Source organism: Prinia subflava, chromosome 2 (assembly GCF_021018805.1).
Source record: "Prinia subflava isolate CZ2003 ecotype Zambia chromosome 2, Cam_Psub_1.2, whole genome shotgun sequence".
Taxonomy (NCBI): domain Eukaryota; kingdom Metazoa; phylum Chordata; class Aves; order Passeriformes; family Cisticolidae; genus Prinia; species Prinia subflava.
In genome coordinates, this window is record NC_086248.1 from 56,543,651 (window position 1) to 56,563,357 (window position 19,707).

Here is a 19,707-nt window from a genome sequence, read left to right on the forward strand (position 1 = left end):
CATCTCCATTTTCTCTGAGTCTATGTCTTGACCAGTTTTTAGCTTGTACAATTAGAATAATTGTTTTGTAAACCACTAGAAATTCCTTTTTGCTGAAGAGATTGTTCTTGGCTAACAGCTCCAGGCAAGATCCAGTCCTGGTTTGAGAGGAGTGTCATAGTCCAATGAACAGAGCAAGTGTGCTCTCTTGTGCCATATGTAGTTGTCCGTGCAATAATTTGTGTTTAGTAAATCAAGCCACTCTGTTAAGTATCTTTACCTTAAAAAATCAGCAAGAACAGAATAAAAAAATCATTAGAAGTTTTGCAAACAAATCTCACAGGCTCTTACGTTGGTTCTGCCTTTGGAGCTCTGTACAGAGGAATTCTTCATAAGACACAGTATGGCTCACCATGAGTAATAAAATCCAAGTTTTTAATCTCTTCATTTTTGAAATATTCTGACTGATGTCACAGAGACTTCCTACTGGCTGAAAGATGGAAATAAAAAGAAATTTAAAAACATGATTTTTAGCTTGTTCAAATGTATTCACTGATGTTTGCAAGTTTGTAACTGATGAGCTTTAAATGAAAAGCTTTAGACAATGAGAAGAAGGAAAATTCTTGGCTTAGGATTTTTTTAAGTACAACTGTTTATAACAGTGGCTTTAGCCAGTGATGCTAAATCTAATCATTCACCATTTAATAACTGCTGATACAGAGAGTATCACTAACATTTTTCTGATGAGGCAAAGTTGAGTAGTCTAAAGTATTCTTCACGACTAACCTCCCACTGCCTCCTACAAGCTTCCTACAGACAGACAAGATATTAGCATGTAAGAAATAGCATTTATTCGACATACTTGTACATTCTTGTTTCTCTAGAGCATGGGGTAAGGTAACCTTTTTTTTTTTTTAGCTGAAACTAGCTTAAAAACATTAGATGGGATTGAATTTTTCAGAAGCAAAGTTAGGTTTTTACATCTTGTGCTAGTGACAGTAACTCCAGTCCACCAAGGTCTGCATTGCCTAAAGCCTGTGAAAAGAGAAAAGCATCTGGTGATTTGGTCAGCCTCAAGGGAGTGTGAGCAAAGACAAGAAGGCTGTGGCAGAGGGTGTGCACTCTATAGCTTTGACTGCAAAGGGATTAGCCACAACAGGCAATATAAATTAGGAAAAGGTTTGATGATACAAGAGTGTAAAAACAGATTATTGTATCTGATTAACTCTGTGAAAACAAAATTCGTAAAAGAAGGAGAAAACCAAATCTGAATTCTAATGCTGGCTGCTTTCAATAGCTGAAGTAGGGAGCATTTTGGGGAGGAAAAAAAGGTACAAATTCAGTCTTCTGTTAAAAAAAGGGCAGCATACATTTGCCCCAACATTCTTTGGAGCCTTGGAGCTGGGATGAGCTACACAGCACAGAGGCTGTGGGGTTTGCTAGAAGACTGCCTTTGGAACAATGTGGCAAAAAATGGAGAGAGACAATCTCTCCTCAGTGCAGTTCCAAGGCAATGACAACAACCAAAGTCAAAAGCACTAATGACTAGTTGAAACAACAGATGACCTAAGGCCAAGAGCTCAGCCAGCCAGTAACAATGTGGAAATGTCCTTTGCCAAGGTCCACAAAGGAATCATTTTATTTCCTTTTTTAGCGGTGGCATAATATTCACTTTTTTTTTTTTTTCTGTTATCAAATGCCTAAAAAAATGTGTGTTAAGTACCTCAATCAGTCAGAAAGACATGGTTTTAACATTCTTTTTACAATATAGGCTGAGCAACTTGTTTTGCTTTTGGGTTTTTTTAGGAAAAAAGATTAGAAACTGAGCCTTGACATCTAATGGCAATTTCAAACATCCTGCTTGTTTTGATGGAGCCAGAATGTCACGTAGGTATCCTAATATTTCTTATTTGCTTATGTCCTGTGTCAGCTAAACCATTGATTGTTTGTTGGTGGCTTTAAAATGAATTCAAATAAGTCTCATTCTGTTAAGTGGGTTGGTCCTTCCTTCTTCCTGTGCTGGGTTTGCCCTTGTCATTACAGGCATACAATAAGAAGAGTTCTCTGCCACAGATGTTTACAATACAGTCTGTAAATAATGGATTCCATTGTTTACTCAAAACCCCCTTTTTTTTAATGCAAAGCTACAAGGTTTGCATAGCTGGCGTCAGCCTCCCCACACACAGAGTCTCCTATTTTCCGGGAAAGAAGCCTGGGGCATCCTCCCCACTTGTAAAATGCTTCTGCCAGAAGCAATTTAAAAACGTTTGACAATGAGGAACGTGCAAAATGAAGCATTTCAAAGAAGCAAACAAGAAAAAGGAGGGTGAAAAATGGAACCTGCAGGAAAACCCTTCAATATTTGTAGTGATACCAGCTGATAAAGTGTTCAGGTTCACTCTGTAAATGGTGACTCCCATACACAGAATTTGTCTTCAGAAGCAGTAAACATTTATACTAAATTAAAACTCTACATTTTCAAATTCTGTTCTACAGATTCTGTTATACCAGCTTTGTACCAAAGTATCAAAAGAAATAACTTATGTCAGAAAAATTTTACAGCTTAGAAGATGTGAAAAGATAAAGAGCACATTTTTCCTTTGAATTTCCTTAATTCCTAATCCTGGGAGAGAAATTTATGCTTGGGAGTAGATAGTCTGGACATGAGGGTCTCAGGATTATTTCCGGGGTTATGGTAAGTTTACAGGTGACTTCTGTTTAGAAGTCTGCCCAAATATTTGCAGTATTTTTGTTTTAATGGAAATGATAGTTTGAAATGTACTGGTCAGCAGGGAAAAAATTTGTTACAGTTCCCACACCTGTTTTATGATAACATTTGTTGACAGAGGCTATTTTTCTACTTCCATGAACTAAAGATTATACAGGCGTGATGTTTCCACACATTCTTACACTCTAGTGTCGAAGGTCTTGGCCATGAGAGCAGAATTTACAGCCTAAGCACCACTTATTTTCCCAGTGCTACTGGTTCAGAGGTGGGGAGATTGGACACACCACAGCAGAGCCCATAAGACAGCCAAGAGGAAAAGATCAAAGTGTGGGGTCTGAAGCACTGTCACACATAGGGCTGAAGTGCTCCCTTCTGGCTCACTCTGAAGAGAATGACAAGGAGAAAGAGAAAACTGTTCTTTCCAAAACTTAAGACACCTGAGCCACCCATTCCAGCAAAACCATTTCTTTTTTAGAGACCTTACCCACTGCTGATTCTGGATGAGAAGTTATTGCTCCTATTTGTGCTGAATGCTGTGATTAAAGCACTTACCTAGAATGCAAAGATCTGTGTGTTCTCAGGTCTCTTCAGGCTAAGAATATGGTGTCACCTGCCATATCCTCAGAAGATGGTCCATGGAAGGAGGCTTCATAACTGTGAGGTGTCTCCTGGCCATGATTAGGTACTGTAAGGCCAAGAGGAAGATCACAAGTCTGGGCAGTGACGGCAAACTGGAAGAATATTACCGTATCTCAGTGAGACCTCTTGAAAGAGAGATTCCCTAGCTTTATGTGTTTTATTCATTGACTTTTTAATGCAAAATTAAAGCATATACCAAGCACATTTCAAAAGGCTTTAAGTATCAGACAGATACAAAGATGCTCACTTTATTCACTATGCCCAAATCTGTTCTTGGATTTGTTTCTTTTATTACTTTCATATCCTACCTTGAATGAAAACGTTAGGTGCCTCCTCTCATACTTGAATAAGTTTATCTGAGAGATAGATCACAGCATTGAACTAGTCTCAGTTTTTCCTTCTTTTAAATATTGTTGACATCAGTGTGGTGGTCTATCCTACTTGACACCATAATAGCACCTCCATGGCAAAAACAGGACCAAGAACCTTTGCTCTCTTTTTGAAACAATTTGTCATACACAAAAGTACAAAGAGCATTAGGCTCACCATGAGACATCATGTATGGAAACATGAAATCTGGTACCACACAGCAGAAGGAGTGGAAGTTCACATATCTGAATTGTTCCCTAAACCCCTTTTATCACCCATTTACACAAAATGTATCTGTCCAGTGGTCTGAGCACTGTCCTAAGGCTTGGGCACTCTCATAAGGTTTAACCATGATCCAGAAAGCAGGCAGTGCTAGTGCTCCAGAATCACTTCCCAAAACCAACTTCTTTAGCCATGCCTTATGCATTTCTTCTCCAGAGTCCAAAGGAATTGACAAACCTACTGGGACTTCCAGAAAGACAGCCAGTCTGGATGCCATCAGAGAGAAACTGTCATAACATTTCTATTTTCCTCTCTTACCACTAGGCCATGGAGTGTTTTTACTTGTAAAAAGTGTGTCCAAGTCCTCTCAGTGCAACCATCTTGTCTGTCTCAAGGAGAGGCAAGCACTCTCTAGTGTGATATAGGCCCATGCTGTTAAATACCATGGAGTAAGGCAATAATATTTGAAGAAAAAACAAAATCTAATTAGGGAAGAGTTAACGTTAAGGTTAAGGCTGAATGCTGGCCTAATAAGCTTTTTCCTATGCAAGGGTCTGAAGTCAGACATATTCTGCACTTAGTGTCCGAATACATATCTTAATAGAGCGTTTCCTTTTTTTTTTTTTTTTTAATGTCAGCATTGACAGCAGTGGGAAAAGAAGCAGAACTGCTGCTTGTCAAGGCAAGGGGATGTAGACAAGTCAGTGGGTCAGTGCTCATACAGATCTTTCAAATAGCCAGCACATGGACAATTTAGGAGACTTTTCTGGGTAGGGATTTGGCAGCATATTGCAGCAGGGAGCTGTAAAAGTCTGTCACAGAGCTCAGCTGAGGAGTACAGCAGAAGACTGTCAGTCACCATCATGCACCCAGAAACAGTCCCAGAAGCTACAAGAAAAGTAAGGATACATGGCTGAAGGGAAGCTAGAACTCTTGCACTAAAGAGCAGGGTAAGACACACTATTTAGCTAAACCAGGACACCATCTGATTATTGGGACCAGTAATAGATTTTGGACAGAAGACAGAAAAATATCTCTTGTCAGAAAATAATGCTGCAAAAATATGTGAAATACCACTACATATTCAAAACCAGATTCAAATCTGCTGTCCCTATTTTCCCAAATATGCTTGATTCACTCAAAATATTTTGAATTCCTCATTTAGGCATATTTTTGTGTTTCATTGTGGAGTCCACATATCTAAATGCATCACTAAACTAAATTTAGCATATTAATATTTCATAAATTTTTTCCAACATTATACTTCCACTTTTCAGCATTACTGAAGTAAAATACTGTTACCTTATCAAATGCTGCAGTGTTATGGATAAAAAAAAATTCCTTGAGGCAGCACTAAGAATTTCAATGACAGGGAAAGTCTGAGTGTGTTGAGCTTTCATTCCAGTTCGGAGTGAAAATAAATGTCAAATTGCTGTGAATTCTTATGGAGTAGAAATGTTATCCCCGACTGGATCGTCAGACTCGATAGCAGATGGCCCTTATCTGATAATATTTTGGAGGTCAGCACAAAAATGACAGAGCAGAACTGCTACTGATGCCTTTGATTTCAAAACCAGCAGTGTAACCGAGCTGCCAACCAACAAGCAATAAACAGCTGCTTCCTGAGAGGGGAGAAAGTTTTAGAGGAAAGGGACATGAGATCATTGCCTTGGAGCATCCTGAGTCAGCAAGTTAGGTGAGAAAGTTTTCTCTGGTCCCAAGACCATCTGCCTCCAGGAATGCTGACTGGGCTCATGCTGAGGCTTGTTCACCGGCCAAACACCCACTGGGGGAGGGCCGGGGGGACTGCAGCCATACCCCAGCACCCAGGCAGCATGTGGCCTTTGTAGTCACACTTGAACCTAGACTAGCCCTGCTGGTGCAGGGCACTTTTAAGATAAGAGTTGTAACAAACTGGTGTCTGGAAAAGCAGTGACTACGACTTGCAACAGCATGTCCCCAGCTGAACTGCTCATTTCTCAGTCACCTGCCTGCAGGAGCTGCCAGCAAATGGCACTGGTGTCTAGCAGGTGCCACTGCTGGCACGTGCACAGCTAGCAGTGACAGTCCCTGCCCTTGTCTGTCTGACCTGCAGAGAAGAGTTTGAAAGCCAAGCCTTGGAGTAAAAGCTACTGTAAAAATAATTGGGTAGTTAAAAAAGCAAGGCAGTGTCTTCCTAGGATCTAAATCAGAGTTTTTAATTGTGATGGGAGTTACAGGAATTAATTGTGTGTGTAATGTGGCCAGACCAAACCAAGATGTATTTCCTGCTGGCTTCCTGGTGAATAATTGTCTTGGGGTGTTGCTGTGTCAATGGAAAGTAAAACATCTGACAGTGAGGGCAGGGAGCTGTGTGCTTCCTTGTGAAAGCTCACAGGTGTGAAGAAAGGCTTCTTTTCATCTCTGATATTCTCAGAAATTATCTGTATGCCAGGACACACACAATTTAACTCCTAATCCTAAACAAAACATTATTTTATTTATTATTTTCCATCAAAAAGAGTGTATCTTCTAGGCATATATTGATTTTTTCCCCTCTATCTTCCTAAACATTAACAAGTTTTGATTTTGAAGAAGTAGGAAGAGTTTTTTATCTCAGACCTACTGCCTTGCTTTCTTCACAGGCAAACTAAAATATCTTCCAAACAGAAGGAGAGGACACAGTTGCCCCACGTCTATCAAAATATCCTATCCATTTCTCCTTCTCCTTTAGCTTGTGTCTATTATGCAGGTTTGATCAAGTCCTCTTAGTTCTGTCACTCACAAGTTGCAGTTACATGAAGCCTCATATCTGACACAGGACTACAGAGCACGAAGAAAAGCTTTTATTAAGTTTTGAGGGTGGAGGTTTTTTCATAGAGTTTGGGCCACTGGTGACTCATTTCTTCTTGTTTACTTAGTGATAAACCCCAAGATGTTAAGAACTTCTGACCTGGATTATTTTCCTGACCTTAATGACAAATTTCAGTACCCTTTCTTCCTGTGACACAGAAATAACCTCTTTTTAAGAAGTCCTGGCCGCTGTGGTAGCAGAAGTTTTTTAGGAAAGCCCAAAACAGTTGTGCTCTCCTCTTGCTGTGGTCAAGGAAGCCACTCTTGAGTCACCGAGGAGGCTTTTGTCATTCCACAATATATACTCAAGAGAGGAATCCTTTCCAACCCCACATCCACAGCATTTTTCATCTTCTGTGTGTGGTACAATCAGTAAACAAAATCACAAAAGAAACGATCCTGCTTTGAATTTGGGAGACTGAAGTTACAGAAAAGACCACATTGTGTCCCCAAGGTTCATCAGAAGGGAACAAAGCTGCAGCAATGTGGGATTCTCACTGCATCTACATAAGTAGAAAGTTCCAGAGGGAGGAGGAGGGGATGAGAGATGCCAAAAGATGTATTTCAGATGGTGGTCTTTGTCCTTTCTTTCTTCTCTAAGTTGCAGTAGTGGCCTGTGTAGACACCTCACTGCTGGCCTCTGTTGCTCTGAGAGTTGTCACAGTAGGGTGATACTCAGATTATCTCAAGGACATCTTTGCTCAGTGGCTGAGCCACTCATCACTGAGTGGCTTTTTCAAAGGATGAATATGTCCCTCAAATCCATGGGAACCCTACTAGGGAGGACCTAAGAGACACAGAAGTGTCAGTGCCATCAGGTATGTGCCACTGTAAGCGACCTTGTGGACTCCCTGCCATATGTTTTTCAGATGCCAGAACACCTGATGCTGCACTGCAGACAACTCCTAAGCAGGTTCAGGAGGTCACATTGAAGGAAGAAGTGAACCTCTCCCAGAATGCTCTCTTACCCCTCACCCAAGGATTTTGCCACCCCCATGAGGTGACACAGGCTTGGGTGACACCGTTTCTTCACCATCCAGTTTGTCTGGTGCGTGTCTGGCTGGCTGGGGTGCAAGCATAGGGCACAGCGGGCACATGTATCCTGTGCTGCCAAGAGCCTTGGAGCAAGGCTGGAAGTCTTTGCCATCCCCAGCAATGCTCCCTGACGACACTGGCAGTCTGCATGGGCTCAGAAAAACCACCAATTACAACACACCACGGCGCCTCAAACACGGCCAAGGTGGTGAGCCAGGGCGGGGGGAAAGATCATTGGACGGTGGCCAGCATTTGGGAATTTTCACTTGACTTGTAGGAATGCAAAGTAACACTTGCAAAAACCAGTCAGGGTGTCAGGTGAGTCTGTCCCTTTTATATTTATAACTGTAATATGAACTGTCACAGAGTTCATTTATATATGACTTTTAGCAGGCTGCTTACAGTTAACTCTGCCATAGAAGTCTATGTTTTTGTAAGACCTTACTCTGAAATCTATATTTTTTCCCTCAACGTAAGGCAAACAACACCATAAACCAGGCAATTTCAGTGCAGAGCAATGTACATTGAACACTTCAGTAAAGCAATTTGATTTGCTGTTACCTTAATAGGAAACATTTTGTTTCTTGTTTTGAGGGGCAGGATGAGAAAAGATGGAAGGTACAAAAGGAATTGCCTCTGTTAACTCACCTTCCCTGACAAAGCTAGAAGTGTCTGGCTACTCCTTAGAAAATGAAAAAAAAAATCTACAGGGAAGAGGTAAACACTATCCTTTTGACTGGCTGTTATGTCCAATTGCAGCTTTCAGTAAGCAGAAAAGGAAAAAATAAGTTCATCTGCAGGCTGCACTGTAAGGTCAGAAGGGTCTGATTTAGGTAGCTTGATTGAAGCATGTATTTGAAGACCTAGGAAAGAGTCTGAAGCTGGCAGCTCCTCTGCAAGTGATTAAGCTCTGCAAGCTTCCCAACCCTATCTTCACCATAGAACAGCAACACTGCAGGGAGAGACCAAGGGGCAGATACTCCACTTCGGATGCTATAAATGCCCTGGTTATAGAGTTATATAAATACAGGATAATGCACAAAGGAAACGGAGAGAGATTAAGTTATTGTTGGATGGAGGGAAAAAAATCAGTGAGGTATGAAGCAGCCAGCAGAAGCCAAAAGGACTTCATTGGCTCTTCAGCTGCATTCCTACTGGTGGTCAAGTTCCTTTTTCCTGGAGCACTGCCACGGTGTTAGCTGACTCTGCATGTCCTGTTCAATCCATGTTTTCAGCTCTGACAACTGGCAGCCTGGAATCCTTAGGGCTTCTAAAAACCACTTATAGCTCTACTTACTCTCTAATGACTGTTCACCTCCCATGTTATTCACTCACAGCTGTATTTCACTGCTTCTATTCCTGCTCTATCTGACTTGTTCTGGAGAGGTTTCTCAGTTAACAAGCAACAGTGTGTCAGCAGTGAGTCAGTATTGTGTTGTATTGCATTATATTGATTTATATTGTATTGTATTATATTATATTCATTATATAATTTTGTATAAGATTGTGCTGGGCAGTGATGATATTCATGTAGAAGGATAGAGCATATTCCTCACATTACATAATTTACAAATTTAAAGCCTTTGACAGCAATAAAATCAAAAATAAACTAAAATATTATATATATATAAAATACACAAGATACAGCACACTTTGCATTAAACATACAACTAGGATCATAAAAATTAAGAACAAAAGGCATCAGATGTTTTATTTGTTTGCTGCACCCTTTGTAAAGAAGCTATCCATGCCATCTACTTATAACTATTGGAAAGGTTCCTTCCCACTGTGTCTGGTTTTCCTGAGGAGGTTAAAGAGGAGTGTGAACCCATGACTTACAGCTATTGCTGAGCCAGTCACCAGAAGTGAGGGGTAGCAAGCAAAAACTATTAGTTGAATTTGGTTTGGATGTGCAAGTTGTGAAGCAGACGTATAGTATGGGAGATACAGAGACATCCAAGTGCATATCCCCTCTGCCTAGTCAACAGCCAGAAGTGCCAGGTCTTTAACAATGCAGAAAACAAGCTTAAAAGCCATGTCAGACCAGTGCTGGAACAGAGTGTCCTCCAGCTAATGAATCCTGAGCTGCACAATGTGTGGAACTTACTGGTTTGGGTCTTTTCACTGCACTAAATTTCCTGGGATGAACACACCCTAAGTAATAACTATTGGCTCAAGGATACTTTTAAGATTATGATATTCATCTAGACAACATCATTGGCTAATACTTCTATCCATTTTTAATCGGAAAATAGCCTGTGCTTTTACAAAATAGTATTATTCCGGTTTCTCTAGGGTTGTTGTTGTTGGGGTTTTTTTAATTAGCAATACAGAAAAAAACCTGGACATATGTATCTTCTCATTTCAGCATATGTATGTTTTCATTTTTTGTGGAGTAAATCTTTATGTCTGCTACTCCACACTCCTACCACTACAGCTGAGAGCAGAGCTTTGCTCTAATTTAGGCTGAATCTCCAGGGCATTCATGTGTCGTAACCAGTCCTGCTGGCTTCAGAGTCAGCCTTACAATTCCTAAAGGCTTCCTTAGAAGTTTAATGAGTACTAAGAAATTTCAACTTTCATTTAAGTCAACGCTAAGAGATTTTAGACACATCACTGTAAAGTCCAAAGCATAAGAACCCTCAATTAATCAAAAAAGAAAAAGTAAGAAAAACTCAGCATGGCTATTCTTTAAAATTATGTGGCTTTAGATCACATAACTCTATGCATAATGGTAGTGTGGTTTCAGTTCTTGATTTGGCACCAATGCACTCTGCATTCTGCTTTGTCTAGCATTAATCAAGTATTCAGACACGGTAATAAGCCACAAAGAGTCACGGCCGAATTTAAAAACACTGGATACTGTCCCCTCTCCTCAGTGGTGTTCATCTGTCCCAGCTCACCCAAAAGGCTGATGGTATTAAGAGGAAACTTATAAAATGACCTCTGAAGGGGGAAGAAGATGAAAGGCAAGCTCCATGTATGTAGAGCATAAGTTTGTAACAAATGGCTTCCCAAAACAGCTGAATGAATGGGTAGCCTCAGGTCAGGGTTTATCTCAGAAAACTGTCATCTCCTTTCTCAGTCTCAGACAAGACATGCCAGACTAAATAAGAGCAGCAGAAGATTCAGTTGTCTGCTGATTTCAGAGGAGTCCTCTCTGGAGAAGTTTGTGATAAAATGATTCACAGCTGTAGTGAGATCTAGCCGTGGTCTCACATTGCTCCAGGATTCCAAAAGAGCAGCAGTTTTGAGCATGCTCCACCAACAGCACATTTGATGACCAAGTTCTCTGCCTGAAAATATGAATGCACAGTGACTGGAGGGATCTACCTTGGATTTTTGTTTTCTTCCATGCAGTGTAATTTTTGGACAAGGGTAGATTTTCATATTAATGGTGTTCATTTGCATTCAATTTTTGTGGCTACATTTTGCCTATAATCAGCCAAAACCAAACTCTGGAAAAAATGCAGATGTAAATCTGCCCATTCAACTTTTTCCTCTTCTCTAGCTCAGTTTTTCTAATGCCTGGATAATTGTTTGTTTGCTTTAGAAAGCAAAAACCATATATGAATTTACTGTTCCCAGAAATCTCTCCAAAATTCCAAATGGCACAGGTTCACAATGTGGGAAATGATCCACTAGGAGCATTTAGGAGGTGCATGCAATTAGGAGGAGGGAATGTGTCTTTCACTGGTGCAGTATTATGGTAGGATAAGTCTACTCATGCCGGTTGATTTCATGCAGAGGAAAACTGGAGCTGTGTAGTGATCAGTCCAATGGAGAGGTTTGGTTCATATGCAAGTATGAAATTCTTAGGAGTCACTGAGCAAGTTACCCCTGTATTTGTGAGGGAAGATATTTTCCAAGCAGCATTCAGTACAATATTCCTGCACCAAGCAAAGGGCACAGCCTCTAAAATACTGAGTATCTAGAGAAGTAGCAAGGACTGGATAGACTAATGCCATTTCCTTGTTTGAATTTTTTTCTTAGTCATGCACACAAAATAAATGTCAATATTTTTCTAGAAAAATAAGATGAGGAACACTGCAATTTTATCTGGACCATTCCTATAAATATGAAAACACAGGAAATTTCTGCAGTTGCAGAATGTTCTATCAGATTTCTCAGATCTGTTCACTCAAGGGTTTTCACTGCCATTTGCCCTTCTCATTATACACAATACAGTTCCCAGCATTTATTTCTTCTCTCATTTCTCTCTTTTCCCCATCCTTCTCCTTTCCCCTTTGGGACCATGTTTCTGTGGCTGATTGTGTTTTACCCATTTCAATTCAGCCTCTCCCTCCCTTGCATCAAGATAAATGCAAATTCCATACCCGTCACCCAGCTTTGGGCTGGCCTGTCCTTCCTCACCTTGCTACCAGCCTTGGCTTCTCTCCAGCCTCATACTCCTCATACATCTGGGGCCCTTAACATCTTCATCATCCCTGTTAGTCTCCTGCATTGTTTCTTGAGACTCAGCTTCTATGTTACAGGGATCTGGCACTGCTGAACTCAACATGACCCTATGCCTTCAGCTTCTGGCTGTGCTACACACCTAGGCCCACCTGATAGTCTTTCTGCTGCTTTTTTCTTCTCCCATACTCTACAGGCTGTAATAATCAGCCTCTCCCCTCCCATTTCATCTTTCTCCAGTTTTCCCCACTATCTGACTCCTTATCTTCCTCTCTCAATGTCTGTCATCACTGACTAACCAGGTCCTTCCTCTTTGGTTTACCTTGGAGTAGAAATGAGAACTTTTGTTATTTATTTCATGCTACCCTTTGCATTAGGTATTTAGCTAGGAAATTCTCTATAACCAATCACAAAAAGCTGTTCTTCATATTCCCATGTACAAAGCACTTTTCTCAGAAAACTTGGCAAAAGCTAAGCTGCTGATGTGCTGAGGCAATTGTCCAAGATACGCTGGTCAGTACTGAGTTATTGGACCTATTATTTTGGATGTAGCCATTTTTTGCCTCTCAGTTTTCATCTGCTTTGTAAACCCACACAGATGCTTTTTTCCCCCCTTAGTTATATTGCTAGACACTAAGGAGACTTGATCTTTTTCTTGGGTTTTCAAATTTCATGGCAATGCAAATGATGAAGAATCTAATTTCAAAACATGATAGCAACAAGTGGCAAATTAATAAAATTAAAAGGAAAACAAACAAACAAAATCAAAACCATCAACAACCAAAAACAAACAAAACAAAACAAAAAAACCCCCAAACTTTCATTGCAAGTATTCAGCAACATAGTTCCTTTCTTTTTGGGAAAATATATCTAAGAGGATGAATCTATAGTCTTCTGGCTATGGGAAAAATCACTTTTGCAGGATGATACTGAATTATGTTTTGGAAACTTAACAGCAACTTAACTGTTTCTGCACTAATTGTGGGACTGCCTCTAGAACCAGAATTGAGGTGAAATTTATCAGGTCCTTTGTTCAGCTCTCTAGATCATTGCCAGCAATCCTGCAGCACAGAATTCTGCTATTTCTTTCCATTATGGCCTTCTACAGGCAGAGAGTGCAGGGAAGATAAGCCAGGTGGTTTTAAGTGGAAGAGCCTGGGTACTGGGAGTTATTTTGTTGTTGTAGTATGCAGCAGTTTTGGGTTCAATTTAACATGAGATGGGCAACCTGCCGTGCTGATATAGCCACAGCAGCACTGTGAGAATGAAAAAGTGCTTGTCTCTGATGTAATATAGCCTCAGAATCTTTCATTTTCTATTGCCAGAATAGCTCTAATGAACATATGAATGCAACTTCAGCTGCCCCAGATTTAGATAGATAATAGTTTCAGTGTTAGTGAGCCTCAGGCAGACTTCCATAACATTTGGCAACCAGCAGGAGACAAAGAGGAACAGAAACTTGATTTCTTCTGAGACATTTACGTTTTTTCTCTATGCTGTGGACTGGAAAAATATCTAATATTAAGAAACACTCTTTATACTTATTTCTGGTAGCTCAAACTGTCACCATTTCTCTTCATTTGTTTTACTGTTTATGTTTTTAACTAAGAACAGATGGAGAAGTGGAATTGAAAGGACTTTAGTGTCCCCCCCATGTTATAAGAGAGGTGAGAGGGATATGAGTTTCTTCACTATCTGACAGTGTAAAGTCCTGTTCTGTCTATGTTCTGTCCTTTGCCTCTGGGTTGGAGCTACCTCTGTTTCACAAATTTTCCAAAAAAAACAAGCTGGAAATCAAATATTTAACTCTTACCTTGAAGATAGCAAATTTAAATGTACTCTTGTTCATTGTCTAGCCATTCCTCCAGTCCTGTCACACATGCCCTTGTAAAAAGTCCCTCTCCAGCTCTCTTGTAGCACTTGCTCACCCCAATAGGAACCCATCAAAAATGGGAGGCAGCTAGCCCCAGTTAAGCTGTGGTGGACTTCTCTTGAGAGGTTCTTCCACTTATAGGATGTGATAAGAGGATCCTTCTCACATCTTGGGTTGTGGTAAGAAGTTATTTTCTGGGCCTATACACTACACCCTAGTCCTATCACTGAGTCTGAAGAAATAGCTACATGAACCGTTAGAAGAGAAAAAAAAATGTGCCTGTAGTGCTCCTCTGGCCCATTTTGCAATAGCAACAAGGTCCATCAAATGTTTTGGAGATACGGATGCAGGAGGATACTAGTAAGTAGCAATTAATTTTGACAGCTGAGCCTCAGCAAAAGAGCAGCTCCCAGCCCACAATATTTCAAATTTTCTGAACAGCTTTGTAGGAATCTTATTCAAGAAATCTGGGAACTAAGGAAAATTGCAAAATTGCAGATTCTGACCTTCCCCAGCCTATTTTTTTTTGGGGGGGGGGGAGGGCGGGGAGATGTATACTCACAGTCAGCTGGTAGGGTTTCTTTCCGGTTGTTTTTTGTTGGTGCTGGTGGTGGTTGGTTGGATTTTTTGAGATGGGAATGCCTCAACATAATGCACAAGGAAATCTCTGTGTTGGCCTTTCCTGAAGGTTTTCTGAGAGTAAACAAAGAACTAACCTTCTGGACCACCAACCAGTGATTTCTGGAAACTGCATTTACTTCACATATCAGGCAAACTGAGGCTCCACAGCTCAGCTGCATTCAGATTCAGGACTGAATCACCACACAACACAGTGTCTCTCAGTCCAACAGTTTGCCTATTATAAAGATTCAAATTCATTACTGAATATTGACCTGGCTGAACTTCCATGCAATTGAAATTTCTATTCACTGCTCTCTTGTGACCAGTGCTCTACAAAGCACACATGCACACATGCCCCTACACTGGCTCTTGCCTTACTCAGGGCTTGAAATATGGGATACTCAAATGTTGCAGTTTTTCTTCCTCATCTAGTAGCTCTTGCTCCACACAAGCCAAATCCCTTTCCAAGCACAATATTATTTATTAGCTCATGATCTATTAAATAAGCTCAGCAAGTCACCATCAGTACATCTCAGTCTCTACAGTTAACAGTGTGGTTTGTTCTCCTGTTGGGAGGGGAAGGGCAGGGAAGCTGGAAGAAAACCACCTGAACTTTCATGGTTTAGTGCCAAGTAGCTGATATCTAGAACATGTATTCAGAACACATCCTATAAAGAAATACTGTGACCAATTACACTCTGGAGTAAAAGCAGATTCTCAGTGATTCTGATTTCCCAGAATCACTGAGCCCACTTGTCAAAAAAAAAAAAAAAAAAAAAAAAAAAAAAAAAAAAAAAAAAAAAAAAAAGCACCTGTTATTTCATGTGATAAAAGTACTTACAAGTTATTTCATATGAAAAGTACTTTTTCACTTAGAAAAAGATACTTGCAAAAGTATTTGTAGTTTCCTGTAATCATAAAGTTTATTACTCTAGATCAGAAGTCTAACTGAGATTAAGAGACTTTTGATTAACCATTTTGCTAACATTTTTGGAAGGATGTGTTAGAAAAAAAAATGGGGCCAGGAAACAAGGCAGGGTCTTTAACAAAACAGAGTAGCAAGCAGCTGACTTTAATTACAGCTGGTGCCCTGGCTTTTCATGTATATGCATACCAAGCCCCCAACACTCCACATGCTGATTTCCCCCCAGTACTACATCTCCAGTTCTTTCTCCAGTAGTTTCATCTGGAGTTTCAGGGGCCTCTGAAAAGTCCTGCTGCCCCTCTCTTGCTGCCACTTCAGGTGCTGCTGGGGGCCGCAGACATGTGATATGCTGCCCCCTCAGCTGTGAATACTTCACAAGGTTATAGTTCCAGCCTCCAACCAGAACTGCCACCTGTGAGCACTGGATGACTTGAAACAGAAAGTCCTTGGCAGGAGCTAAGCCTTAATGAGCTTAAAATGCATTGAGGAGCTTGGCAAATACAAAGCCAGTCCACAGAATAAGTAGTTGCAGAAAGTTTCCAGTGCGAAATGCTTACGAGACAATTGTTTACATTATCTAGATGGTTTTAATTACAGAGGAGTTCAGACCAGTTTCTTAAGTTTTCCCAAGGGGTAATTAGTCACCCTGTGAATTTGCATATTTTCCACTGCTGTATTGAGGCAAATCAGCCATACTTATCAGAAGATTGACCTGGCAACCTCTGTTCTTGGCAGATTATAGTCTGAGTTTCATCATGACAGTATCAAATGTTCCACTGCAGGGCTGCAGCAGCCAAACTTTGGGGAGATGACAGAGTTCCTTGTTTTAAATGTAAGAAATTTCAAGCACAGACAGAATGAAGAGGATATTTTTTTACAGCCTCTACTCATGACAAATGCAGTATCTGTCAGCATTTTATAAATATATTAATATTCTACCCTCTGCCACATGTTACACAGACTATGCTTTTAGTTATGCTGAGATTTACTAAACTGAATGGATGTAGATTCATTCCCAAAAAGATTATTTATTTCAGAAAGCTCATTTTATGGTATTTTATTAGCTGTGTTGTTTTGCATGGTCATAGGAAGCATGGACATACCGACAAGCTGAGATTAGCAGCCATTTTTATTTAACAATCAAAACCATAACAGACATACAAAAAATACCAAGTACTATCAATATGTAAGAAATTATCTATTTACCTATTCTTACAGTAAAAACAAAGTAGAAATAAGTGGAATTTTTTCAAATCAGTTTGTGTATGGCAGCATTTTCATATTCCCATATTCTCATATTGTTACATTTTACTCACATCTCCCATTGGTTTTATATCTATTATCAGAGGAAGGGTTGCTTCCACTAGAGAAAAAGGGATAATGACCATAAATCACACTAAACATAAACTGAAATTTAAATTTTAATTTAAATAAGATAGTTACATTTTTTCAAAAGTACTGAAAATTATACTCAACAAAGTAGAAAATTGTAACATGACAATGGACATTATTCCTGTGCCATCTAGCTTGGTTAGATAGGTTATCCTTGAGCTTCTATACACTTGTGTTATGAAGTGAAATGCAAGCTAGACAAAGTAGAATATTTTGGATCTTTTAAGTTACTTTTGTTAATATTGAAGTTGAAATATCTAAATATTCAGAGCAAGCCAATCCTAAATTTTTAGATATAAAAGGAAAAGGGCGGTTAATGAGTGGCAGACATATTTTCAGATATCCTTGTTTAATGAAGCAGGTAAGCAGGTCAAAATCTCATATAATATAATAGCTTATGCATATATATACATACAGACACACATATATAAACACAGAATAACTCCAATGAAAACCATATGGCAAGCTTAAGCAGATTGTTTTCCATTGTTTTCCATGTGAAAATAAAATTATAAACCTTTCTTGACAGCTGTGCCTTTGCTTTACCATGAAGCCAACCATTTAGACCAGTTACAATTTTCTCTGGCCTGTTTTTAAGCCCCTGTTATCTTGAAAGTCAGGTGTCACCATCAAAATAGTTTCTTTACTCTGAAATTTAGGGAAAAATGTTGATTCTTAGAGAAAAGAACATTTTCTTTTCTCTAAGACCCAATTGACCCAATTTTCTTCTGCTGATATCCTGCAGCAGGCAGAGGGGTATCTTTAAGATGCTGATGTCTGCTGACACCTTGGAGCACACACCAGCAGCCCATTTGTCTTGTGCAAGGGACAGAGCTGAGGAGGGGCTCATATTGCACACACCATGTTTGTGATAAAGATATCCTCACTGTGGAGTACAGTAGTTGTTAACTACTGCCCTCCAAATGCCTCACATGTTCACACCATCTCCCACAATACCGTTTGCTCCAAGAAGGAGGACAGAGAGCTGGCCTGGAGCAAGAGCCACTTCTCCATACTCTTTTGCAGGGTCCAGCTGATCTTGCAGGAATTCCTGGCTAAGCCAGCCTTTTTCTCCTTCAGACCATCTGAGCACTGCCAAGACCTTGGATCTTTTCCTGCCTGCCACACTGCTTATCAGAGTGCTTACGAAGCACACAGCAGAATGTCTCACTTCTTGTCTTTTGCTGTTCCTCATATTTCACAGTGATTGTTGTAAACCAGAGGAGCTGCAAAACCTGATGAAGAACAGCAAGAAAGCCAAAGTGGACTCACTTCTTCTCTCAGCTGGGATAGAAGCATCTGGATACACATAGCCAAATGGACAATGAAGGGAAATGAGCAAAGTTCAGTAAGTTGTGAATATACATGTGTGTAAATTCATTTTTATGTGCAGTTATTCCTTGCTTTCTGAAATAATATGCACACTTATTATAATACATAACAAGAAGTAAGATCTTGCAGCTATCTGATGTTAGCATGGAAATTAATAACATTGAAAGGGTGTTTTCTGGAGTGACAAGGGTAGGGAGGAGGCAATTCAGATGTAGAACTTCATCACATTAATGTGATGCTGTAGAGGCAGAACCTTCATTGTAACTACAAGCTGGCACTAATGGCTAGATGCTTAAATAGATGGTCTAATTTTTAAAATAAATTTCTTTAAACTTTGTATTATTCACCAATTTCACAAAAAAGAAAACTATTGTTTACTGTAGGTATCCTTTTGTGAATCATCAAGAATGGAAATGTCTCACATTGTAACCCCTAAAATATTAGTAATAGAGACCTACACAATAAAGTGCTTAGTATGCCCTACCTTCTGTTCTTGTTATTTAACAGAGACATTACACAGCTTGTGATAAAAAATAATTTCTTCTCTTTAAAATAAATCAAGGACACCCGCTTTATTTTGATGTGCTTTGTGAAATAAGAGGTTTTAATGAAGGCTTCAAGAGTCACCCGGAGTGCTTTGGAGATTCATTCTTCTAGTGCAGCTGGCAAAATGACCCTGCTTTTAGTGCCTACTTTGCTAGAGAGCTAGACTGGCTTCTGCTATGGTTCACGAAGAATTTTTTTAGAGCTGGGTGCAAGCTACTTACTGTGGCTGTGGAAGCTGCCTAGAGGGGTACCTACCCTAGAGGGGTCCCCTACTCTGCACAGGGTCAGCTTGGCCCAGTGGCTGCCACGGCCCATCTCAGGGCAGTCACTGGTGGTAACATGGTCAGGAAGCCCAAGTCTCCAGCCTTTCACCACCTTTCTTTGTGCACAGGTGTAGGGGGTTAACTCTGTCTGGGTGCCAGGCATCCACCAAAGACATTCTATCACTCTCCTCCACAGCTGGGCAGGGGAGAGAAAATATAAAAAGGTTCTTGAGTTGAAATAAGGACCAGAAGAGATCACACACCGTCACGGGCTAAACAGATTCAACTTGGTGATAATAGCTGAACTTATTATGAACAAAATCAGAGCAGAATTGTGAGAAGAAAAACAGACCTTGAAAACATTTTCATCCCACCCTTCCCTCCTTCTCAGCTCTACCTCCTCCCCACCTGCAGTGCAGGCATGTGGGGATTGGGGGTTACAGTCAGTTCATCACACAACTGCTTCACAGTTCTCCAAGACCTTCTCTGAGGTGAGTCCATCCCTTGAGAAACCGTTCTCCACAAACTGCTCCAA

General features: G+C 40.2%; 1 long non-coding RNA gene across 1 annotated transcript; it reads right to left on the bottom strand.

Moving 5' to 3' along the window:
• Positions 1-860: 860 nt before the first annotated feature.
• LOC134547741 (uncharacterized) lies at positions 861-16,278 on the bottom strand. Its single transcript, XR_010079587.1, has 3 exons — positions 14,656-16,278; positions 3,260-3,392; positions 861-1,014 (listed from the first exon to the last, which is right to left on the bottom strand). It is a non-coding gene; the product is annotated as an uncharacterized LOC134547741 (long non-coding RNA).
• Between the last annotated feature and the right edge of the window lie 3,429 nt (positions 16,279-19,707).